Raw genomic sequence first — 10,486 nt, forward strand, 5'->3', positions numbered from 1 at the left:
GAGAAAGAAGCAAACTATGTTGAGATGGAGGAGGATCTGCTTCTCATGGCGAGGATTGAGGAGATCAAAGTCGAAAAGGAGCAGGTCTGGTTCTTAGACTCCGGTTGCAGAAATCATATGTGCGGCTCAAAGGAGTGGTTTATCGAACTCGATGAGACTTCCAAAAGGAATGTGAAGCTGGGGGATGACAGAAAGATGTCAGTAGAAGGAAGAGGAAAACTAAGACTTGAGGTCAGTGGGAGAACTCAAGTGATCTCTGATGTTTACTTTGTACCTGGTCTGAAGAATAACCTCCTGAGTGTGGGACAGCTGCAAGAGAAAGGGTTGAGAGTAATCATTGAAGACGGTACTTGTGAAGTGTGGCACAAAGAAGAGAGGAGAATGATAATGCATTCAATAATGTCGAAGAGCCGAATGTTCATTATACTTACAATCGTTAGAGAAGCTAGAGAAGTGGAAGAAGATCACTGCCTGCAGATGATGATAAAGACCAATGACCTATGGCACCGGAGATATGGTCACATCAACAATGGGAGCCTGAAAATGCTAGCAGAAAAAGAGATGGTAACAGGAATCCCTAAGCTAAGTCAAGAAGTAGAGGAAGCAGTCTGTGATATCTGCATGAGGTGAAAACAGAATCGAGAAAGCATACCAAGAGTGAGCGTGTGGAGATCAACTCGGCCACTACAACTGGTTCACACTGACATTTGGGACCAATTACACAAACATCAGAGAGTGGTAAAAGGTACATTATCAACTTCATAGATGATTATAGTAGGAAGTGTTGGAGTTTTTTTTGTCAGAAAAATCAGAAGCATTTAGAGTGCAATGTAGTCAAGAATCCGATAGTACCAGGAAACAAGTTGACAAAAGCAGGAGCTGGGGAAGAAGTGAATCCGACCATGTTCAAGCAACTTGTTGGGAGCTTAAGGTACCTAACTGCTACAAGACCTGATCTAATTTATTCAGTAAACTTGGTCAGCAAATACATGGAGAGACCAACCGAGCAACACATGGTGGCAGCTAAGAGGATTCTAAGGTATGTTCAGGGAACACATGAGTTTGGTATTCAGTACAAGCGTGGAGAAGAGCAAAAGTTGGTCGGGTATGTAGACAGTGATTATGCAGGGGATCAAGATGACTTCAAGAGTACCTCAGGACATGTTTTTATGTTAGGAGGAGGTGCAATATCCTGGGCTTCTAAGAAGCAGCCAATCGTAACTTTGTCTACAACCGAAGCAGAGTTTGTGTCAGCAGCATATGGAGCTTGTCAAGCGGTGTGGCTTAGGAACATACTGTCATAGATTGGTTTTGAGCAAGTTGGAGGTACTGTCATGTTCTGTGATAATAGCTCTGCAATTAAGCTGTCGAAGAATCCGGTGTTACACGGAAGAAGCAAGCATATTCATATCAGGTTTCACTACTTGAGAGAGTTGGTGAATGAAAGAGACATTCAGCTTGATTACTGCAGTACTCAAGATCAGATTTCAGACGTGATGACTAAAGCAGTTAAGCTTGAAGTGTTTGAGAAACTCAGAAGCAGAATGGGTGTGTGCGTAAAGGAAGGATAAGCTGGAAGGAGCCTTTCCAGTTTAGGGGAGGAAATGAAGAATAACGCGGGTTTGGTTCTGTTTTGATTTTGTTTTAAATTTAAGTTTTCTTCTCTTGCTATCAGTTTGAATAAGTCTAAGTCTTCCTTATTGTTAGGAATCAACTAGATACATGTTTGGAGTTTGTTTCTTTTACTGGTAGCGTTAATTTCGCTATCAAGCTGTTGTAAGTTCAAGGTCTATAAAAGACCAGTTTCTTTCATTCAATAATTGAACTTTTTTCCGCTCATTCTTGTTCTTAGTAGAGGTTTTGATTCGCAAAGACAACAATGGACCCGTGCATGTTTTTAATTAGTATATTGTATATAATTATAGAAGATAAATATATGTATATATGTTTATTAGGGGTCATCCATTATTATATTTTTAATGTTGTATTCGTTGTTTATGTATGCTTGTTTTAAACATATCCGATCTGTTGCTATCGTTCATGTACTTAGTTTATGTATGTTTGTTTTACACTTACATATCATTATTATTGCTTTAAATTAGAATAATATATTATCAGCCAACTTTTAAGATCAATATTGAATAATTTGTTATTTAATAAATTATTTACCAAACAATCATGAAAACCAAAAGTTTGTATCACTTATGTTTATTTGGTATAATAAAAATAAAACTTATTCTAAAGATGAGTTAAAACCAAATTAAAATAAGAGAAGCAAAACCTATTTTATGCATACACTTTAAAATTAAAAATTAAATTCAGTCCTCAATTCTTGGTTTCTTCTGTTAATCATCAGTTGGTTCTTGATCGTTCGTAACATTTTTCGCATTTGGTTCCACAATTGACATCATTCGAATTTGTCTAAACACATAAAGATAAACCATTAAAATATTAAGTGAAATAATATATTTTATTTAGCAAACATAACACATCATAATATATAATATATATATATATATATATATATATATATATTTACCTTTTTCGTCAATAATCTCCAAGACAGCAAAAGTTTGACATGATGCATCAAAATCATACTTTTTAATTTGAATCTCGAATAAATAAGTATTTCCAACAATTGAATGTACACATGTGGGAACATCTTCTAACTCTTGTTCGCCCAAAATAATTTTTATCTCTGTGAATAATAGAATAACAGTTAATTTAATTTCAAATCATAATAATTTTATCCATACAATTAAATATTTTATATAATTTATAGCTCTTACGATTTCTACAATTGTTCCAGTGATTTTTTCTTCATCTTTATCAAATATAACAAAAGTTGTTGAAGCATCTTCATCATCCACTATTACTTCAATTCTAAATTTGGAAATACAATAAATTATTTATTATTTAAAATTTTAAAATAATTAAAATTAGAGAAAATTTAATAATAATATACTAATAATATACCTTAGTATTCAAACAGCTGGTGATTTACTACACTTTTTGTTTGTGCATATAAGAGAGGTTGCTTATTTTGTCACCTTTTTAGAGCAACTCGAACATGATATGTAATACCAACTTTTTCGTAACACTATTTCAGTTATAGTTGCTTTGATGACAAATTTCTTTTCCTGCAATTATAATAATATTGTAAATATATGTCATTAATAATTTTATTTATTGTTCAATAGTATATGTTTGTTATAAAGTAAAATAGAAGAATATTTTTACCTTATAGTCATCTCATGTGACAAAATCCCAAATATCATTAATTGATTGGTCTTCTAGACGTATATTTTGTTTAGTTATTCCACCCAAATTAACCAAACAGTCACCACCATACCACAAACTATTAAAGTTACATTGGAAAGTTAGTTTATAACATAAATTAAATATATTTAATAAATATAATATAATTTGAGATTTGAGAGAATACTTCTTTCGAAACGCTTCACCTTGATATATCTTGACCAAGATTGTAACATCCGTGAACCAAATTGTGGATTTTGGGGATGGGTGTCGATCGACACCAAGGGTAGTGTCAATCAACACCAGCAATTTTGGGTTCGTCCGGATTGATTTAATTGTCGAATTGGAGCGGTTTGATTTAAGTGAAATCGCCAAACCAAGGTATGTAAAGGCAGAACTCGACCTAGGTCGTGAAAAGAAGTTGTTTTACCGATACTAGAGAGAAAAGAGAGAAGAGAGAGTGTTCTTGGGAGATGTTGGAGATTCTAAGCTGTTTTGGTGACATATGTTCCTATGGAGTGGAGATCTGGTGCTAGGAACGAAGGAGAAGCCTTCTAAGGTGTTGGATTCGTCGTTGTTGGGACAAAACTTTCTGCAAAAGAGGTGAGTGCATGGCCATGGCTGATCTAAGTCTGAGATCTCTTTTGTTTTGCTTGTTTTGTGTTGTTGTGGAGTTTTTCTTGTTTAGGATTCCTTTAGTTTCATGTGTCCTTTGGGCGAGTTTTGGGACCGATTGGAGGTGGTTAGAATCAGACATTCGATGATCGGCTTCGAGCAGAACGTGTCTGCGGAGTTGGTGTCGATCGACACCAGGTGGGTGTCGATCGACACCAAGTAGGTACCAGTGTCGGTCGAAACCAACCCCATTCTCATTCGGATCCTCTTAGTCTATCGAACTCCAGGTTCCAATTCTATGGTAAATGGGTCCGAACGTGTTGGCTTGTCTGACGCTTGGTTTCCTGGTTTGTTGTGTTCTTTGTGTTGCTTAACATTGGAATCTCAGTTGCTTGTGTGTATAGCCCAGTAGATCAGAGGATTGTCTCACTAAGTATTTGTGATAATACTTACGCATCTCAATTGTTGTTTGTGGTGTGTAAATATGAGACGTGGAATCATGGTGATGAGGAGGAGGATGATCTAGGGTCTCGGTTATTATGTTATGGTTATGTTATTGATGTTGGAACCTTGGATAGAGCTATGCTAGGTTGTTGGATAGAATGGTTAGGAATGTTATTGTGTTGATGATATGTTGGTTTTGTATTGTTGGTATGTTTCCGTTGTGCATATTGGTTGTTGCTAGTTTAAGGATGAATTGTGGTTTGGTTGGTTTAATTAAGTAGTATGAGATGCTTAATTATATATTTTTATTATTATAAAAAAACGGGTCGGGTTGTTTCAAAGATGCTCGTCATAATGAGTACGATATTATTATTTTCCACTCCACGATATTTGTCTTCCAAGAGTTCTGCTTGTTCTGCACATAATGTTGTAGGTATTTTGTTTCCACTTAATCATGTAGGAAAAATTAATATTAACTTTTGAACTTAATTAAAATTTATAAAATATATAGTTATATAAAATAATGATATATGCATCGAACTTACTCTTCTAGTAACTTAATTAAAATTTATAAAATATATAGTTATATAAAATAATGATATATGCATCGAACTTACTCTTCTAGTAATGGAGTCAGAGTGGCCTTTCTTAAAGTGGGTGTCGTAGTAGTACGAACATCAGTTTTGTCCATATGTTTAATATATCTGATTACATCTGCATTTAAATAATGTTAAACATACTTCTATGACTCATATAATTTTAAATTTAAAAATTATGTACGTACCATATACAATAAATCAATTGTTTGAGCTTGTAACTTAACAAATCTCTCGTAATTTCGAAATTGAAATTTTCTCGTGGTATAATTATTATAGTAAAGGATATTGAATGACATAATATCAAATAGAATTATTACCTCGCTTGTTTGCCGTTTTATTCTGGAGACATCTTTGTTTTTAGTTTAGAGCATGATTATCTTGAATGTTATCAATACATCCTCTAGTAGATGGATTGCCATCAAAAATATTTTCAGTTTTCCTTTTTTCCCTGTAACATTCTCTTCAAGATATTTGTGGTTAAATTTGATGGGTTTGAATGTTTGCTAGTTCTAACTTCTTTTGACCTTTTGTTATAAATCTTGTAATATATGTTTTTGTTAGATGAAATTANAAAAAAAAAAAAAAAAAAAAAAAAAAAAAAAAAAAAAAAAAAAAAAAAAAAATTGAATTTGTTACCAATTCTTAGTTGCATAGTGGTAAGCTGGGGTCCCTATATTTTGTAAAAATAATATTAGTGTAACATCCACGTACCAAAATCCTATTTTAGGGGTTGCATCGGTCGATGCATGTGGTGCATCGGTCGTTGCATGTCCGGTTCTGCGCGTTTCAACTTAAGTGAAACGCTGCGTTTTGGGTTAGGAAAACCCTTAAACTCGAGTTTTGTCTCATTAGGCGTGTTTAGCCGCTTTTCAGAGAAACGAAAGAGGAAAGAAGAGTTCTTGGTGTTCTTGAGTGTTCTTGGTGATTTCTTGGAGTTGGAAGCTGTTCCTGTAGAGATATGTAGCTGGGATCGTTGTAGGAGCGTCCTAGGATCGTTTTCTTCCTGTGTTTGGGTCGTTTTCTTCTGTGGCAAAGGTAAGTGCATGACCATGGCTTATCTAAGCTGGAGATTACTCTGATCTGTTTGTTTCTGTGATGTTAGGCTTGCTAGTATGTTATTCGAGGTGTTAGGAAGATTTCTTGTGGCTTGGGATCGATTCTTGTGGTTGCAGGAACGGAGATCCGGCGAGAAGCTTCGGAGAAAACGATGCTCGGCATGTGCATCGGTCGATGCAAGTGCGAGGATGGCACGGATTGACCTAAGAGCATCAGTCGATGCCAAGTGGAGGCGTCGGTCGATGCAATTAGGGTTTCTGCGTGATGTCGAGCATGTGTCGATCGATGCAACTGGAAGCATCGGTCGATGCAAGTGAACCTGGTGTCGACCGATGCATACCATGTGTCGGTCGATGTTGGTCCCTGATGGTGTCGGTCGATTCAATCTTTGTGTCGGTCGATGCAGAGCCTGGTTTGTTTGTTGATTGTTGTTTGATGGTTTGAGTATCTCTATTGCTTGTGTGTATAGCCCAGTATATGGGAGGATTGCAGTGTTTATAAAATACTCATGCATTGCAATTTGTGTTTGTGGTGCAGGTAAAGGCAAAGTGTAATTGTAGAATCAAGGCAATGAAGAGGAGGATGTTCTAGGGGCTCGATTGGATGTTGCCTGGGATTGCTAGGTTGCTAGAGTTGGGTCTTTAGAACTTGCTAGGTTGCTGGTTCCTTGTTTCCTGTTGTTTGATATTGGAGTATTCGATTATTGGTTATTGGTTATTGGATTATTGTTTGGATATTGGTATCTGTTATTTCCGCTATTTGTTGTGTTTGTGGTTAGGTGGCTAGGGGATATGGACCACTAGTTGTAGTTTATTATTATTATTATTATTTATTATTTATTATTTAAAAAAAAACGGGTCAGGTCGTTTCAGTTTGGTATCAGAGCCCTTACGGTTCTAGGTTTGGGTTCACTATGTTTCTGTTGTGATGTTTGGGTTTTGCATGTCTTGACTGATTATGTGAGTTAGTCAATTGTATGTGGCATGGAGTCATAGAACATCCTCTTCGAGCCTACAATGTGATTCCACGGTGAGTTTATGATTTTGGGTTATGTTAATTGTGTGCTTAGCTTTCTGTTCATGGTAGTGCAGATGGTTAGAGAGGATGTTGTTGCTGGTCATGGTCGTGGACGCAGACGTGGTCGTGGACGCGGACATGGTCGTGGTAAGGGGAGAGCCCCAGTGGTTAGTGAGACCGAGGACCAGAGTGTGACAGCAGAGGGTGTTGGCGAGTCGCAGGGTGTCCCGGGGGATTCCGTGAGTGTGGCTGGAGGGGGCGATGTTGATGCTCCAGTAGCCGGTGATGTTAGGGCCCCAAGTGCGGGTGTCCCAGTGGATGGAGTCTCGGGTGTCGACCTTGGGGGTTTGCTGGCACAGTTGTTAGAGTGGTTGCCGCCATTGGCACCGGCTCAGGCTCAGGTAGTGCCACCAGTTGTGGCGGAGGAGCGGCAGCCAGTGGCTGCGGATGTGGGGTTCCATTCTCGTTATGTCAGCATGCTGACAGAGATGGGCCGTATTCGTACCGAGCGGTTTTCGGGAGGTACTGATCCTACCGCTGCGGAGGCGTGGAGGACGAGTGTGGAACGTAACTTCCATACTCTGAGATGTCCTGAGGAGTTTTGGGTGGACATTGGGGTCCACCATTTGACTGGTAATGCTAAATTGTGATGGAGTTATGTCGCAGCCAAGAGAGTGCAGAGGGAGATGTCTTGGGCTGACTTCGTCTTGGAGTTCAACTGCAAGTATTTCCCTAGAGAGGCACTGGATAGGTTGGAGGTGCAGTTCCTTCAGCTAGCTCAGGAAACTCGGTCAGTGCGGGAGCTTGACTTGGAGTTCAGTCGACTTCTGAGGTATGGGGTCGGGATATGGAGTCTGAGGAGGCTCAGATCAGGAGGTTTTTGAGGGCCCTACGTGACTATTTGAGGGTTCACTGTAGAGGGCGAAGTTATGCTACGCGTGCAGAGCTGGTTGAGACTGCAGCAGGGATTGAGGAGGATATTCGGGCACAATCAGTGGCGGCTAGCCCAGCAGTCCAGCCTAGCAAGGCTCAGCATAAGGGAGGTTCTAGCAGGGGCGGCAAGCCTGCGCATGGAACCAAGAGGAGATGGGAGGCTACGCAGAGGCTGGGTGGTCCGAGTTGCTTCGGGTGCGGAGGCAAGGATCACAAGGTTGCTAGCTGTCCTAAGAGGAGTGCTCTGATGGCAGCAGATCGTGTGTGCTATCATTGCAGGGAGCCAGGGCACATCAGGCCCTATTGTCCCAAGTTGCAGCCGGTAGCAGTGGCAGCGTTGCAGCAGGTGCAGCCGGGAGGGCAGCAGGTGGCACAGATTGAGCAGACGCCACGGGTTCACAAGACTGTAGGGACTGGTGAAACCAGTGCCAGGGCGATCACAGGTATAATTTCTGGTACTTAATCTTTGTGAATTCTTAGTAAGTTTAGATTTTATGTTGTCCTATGATAAAGTGTTAGGTTTTCAACACATGAGGTTTGTGTACGGACCTTGTTTGTGGGCGGGTTTAAGTCCCATGTTATGTTTGATTCTGGAGCTTCTCATAGCTTCATTACCCCAGAGTGTGCAGAGAGTGCGGGTATCGTGGGAGATCCCGGAGAGCGTACAGGAATTGTCAGAGTTACTAGAGGAAGGTTTCTGAGGGTCATTGGTAGAGCGAGGGGTATCGATATTCAGATCGCGGGAGAGTCTTGGCCTGCGGATTTGCTTATCAGCCCAGTGGAGCTGTATGACGTTATCTTGGGAATGGATTGGTTGCATCAGCATATGGTTCATTTGGATTGTCATCGGGGTAGAGTGGAGTTTGAGCGCTCAGGAGGGAAGTTGGTTTATCAGGGGATTAGACCGACTTCGGGGAGTCTCGTGATCTCGGCCATTCAGGCTGGAAAGATGATCGAGAAGGGCCGTGAGGCTCATTTGGTTACTATATCTATGCTAGAGTCAGTGGGGAAGTCTACGGTTAGCGGTATTCCGGTTGTGGAGGAGTTTGAGGATGTGTTCCAGTCATTGCAGGGATTACCACCATCTCGGTCTAATCCTTTTACGATTGAACTGGAACAAGGGACGACACCTTTATCCAAGGCTTCTTACAGGATGGCTCCAGCAGAGATGGCAGAGCTGAAGAAGCAGCTAGAGGATTTGTTGAGCAATGGATTCATCCGTCCTAGTGTATCACCGTGGGGAGCGCCGGTGTTATTCGTTAAGAAAAAGGATGGGAATTTCTGGTTGTGTATTGATTACAGGTGTCTCAACCGGGTCACTGTGAAGAACAAGTACTCTCTTCCGAGGATCGATGAGCTGCTGGATCAGTTGAGAGGTGCTACTTGGTTCTCCAAGGTAGATCTGGCTTCGGGTTATCATCAGATCCTGATAGATGAGGCAGATGTGAGGAAGACTGCTTTCAGGACGAGATATGGGCATTATGAGTTTGTGGTGATGCCTTTTGGGTTGACTAACGTACCAGCTGCGTTTATGTGATTGATGAACAGCGTGTTTCAAGAGTTTCTGGACGTGTCTGTCATCATTTTCATCGACGACATCCTGGTTTATTCTAAGAGTCATCAGGAGCATGCAGTGCATTTGAGGGCAGTTCTGGAGAAGCTGCGGGAGTAGAAGTTATTTGCTAAGTTGAGCAAGTGTAGTTTCTGGCAGCGTGAGATCAGCTTTCTGGGTCACATTGTGTCTGCAGATGGGGTTTCTGTAGATCCGGAGAAGATTCAGGCTATCAGAAATTGGCCTAGACCGCAAAATGCCACGGAGATCAGGAGTCTGCATATTCACTCAGCCCGAGCTGAACTTGAGGCAGAGGCGACTGATGGAGCTGGTGGCGGATTATGATCTAGAGATAGCCTATCATCCTGGTAAGGCTAACTTGGTTGCAGATACTTTGAGCCGGAAGTGGGCGGCATCGGCTCAGGATTAGGATATGGAGTCTCCGGTAGGGGAAATCAGTGCGTTGAGCTTGTATGCGGTTTCTCAAGAGCCTTTGGGTTTGGTTGCAGCTGATAGAGCAGATTTGTTGAGCAGAGTGCGGTTGGCACAGGAGAAAGATTTGGGGCTGGTGAATGCCTCAAAAGATGTTGATTCTGAGTATCAGGTGTCGGCTAGTGGTATTATTATGGTGCATGGGCGGATCTCTATGCCCAAGGATGAGGAGTTGAGACAGGAGATTCTGAGAGAGGCTCATGCTAGCATGTTCTCTATTCATCCAGGAGCGACTAAGATGTACCGAGATCTCAAGAGGTACTATCACTCGGTCAGGATGAAGAAGGACGTGGCTAGTTGGGTTGCGAGGTGCGATGTGTGTCAGCTAGTGAAGGCTGGGCATCACGTACCAGGTGGTTTGCTGAAGAGTCATCCCATTCCAAAGTGGAAGTGGGATATGATTACAATGGACTTTGTGGTAGGTTTGCCAGTGTCCAGGACGTTTGATGCTATTTGGGTCATTGTGGACCGGTTGACTAAGTCGGCACATTTTCTGGCCATTACGAAGACTGATGGAGCA

This window comes from Camelina sativa, chromosome 11, assembly GCF_000633955.1.
Source record: "Camelina sativa cultivar DH55 chromosome 11, Cs, whole genome shotgun sequence".
Classification (NCBI taxonomy): Eukaryota; Viridiplantae; Streptophyta; class Magnoliopsida; order Brassicales; family Brassicaceae; genus Camelina; species Camelina sativa.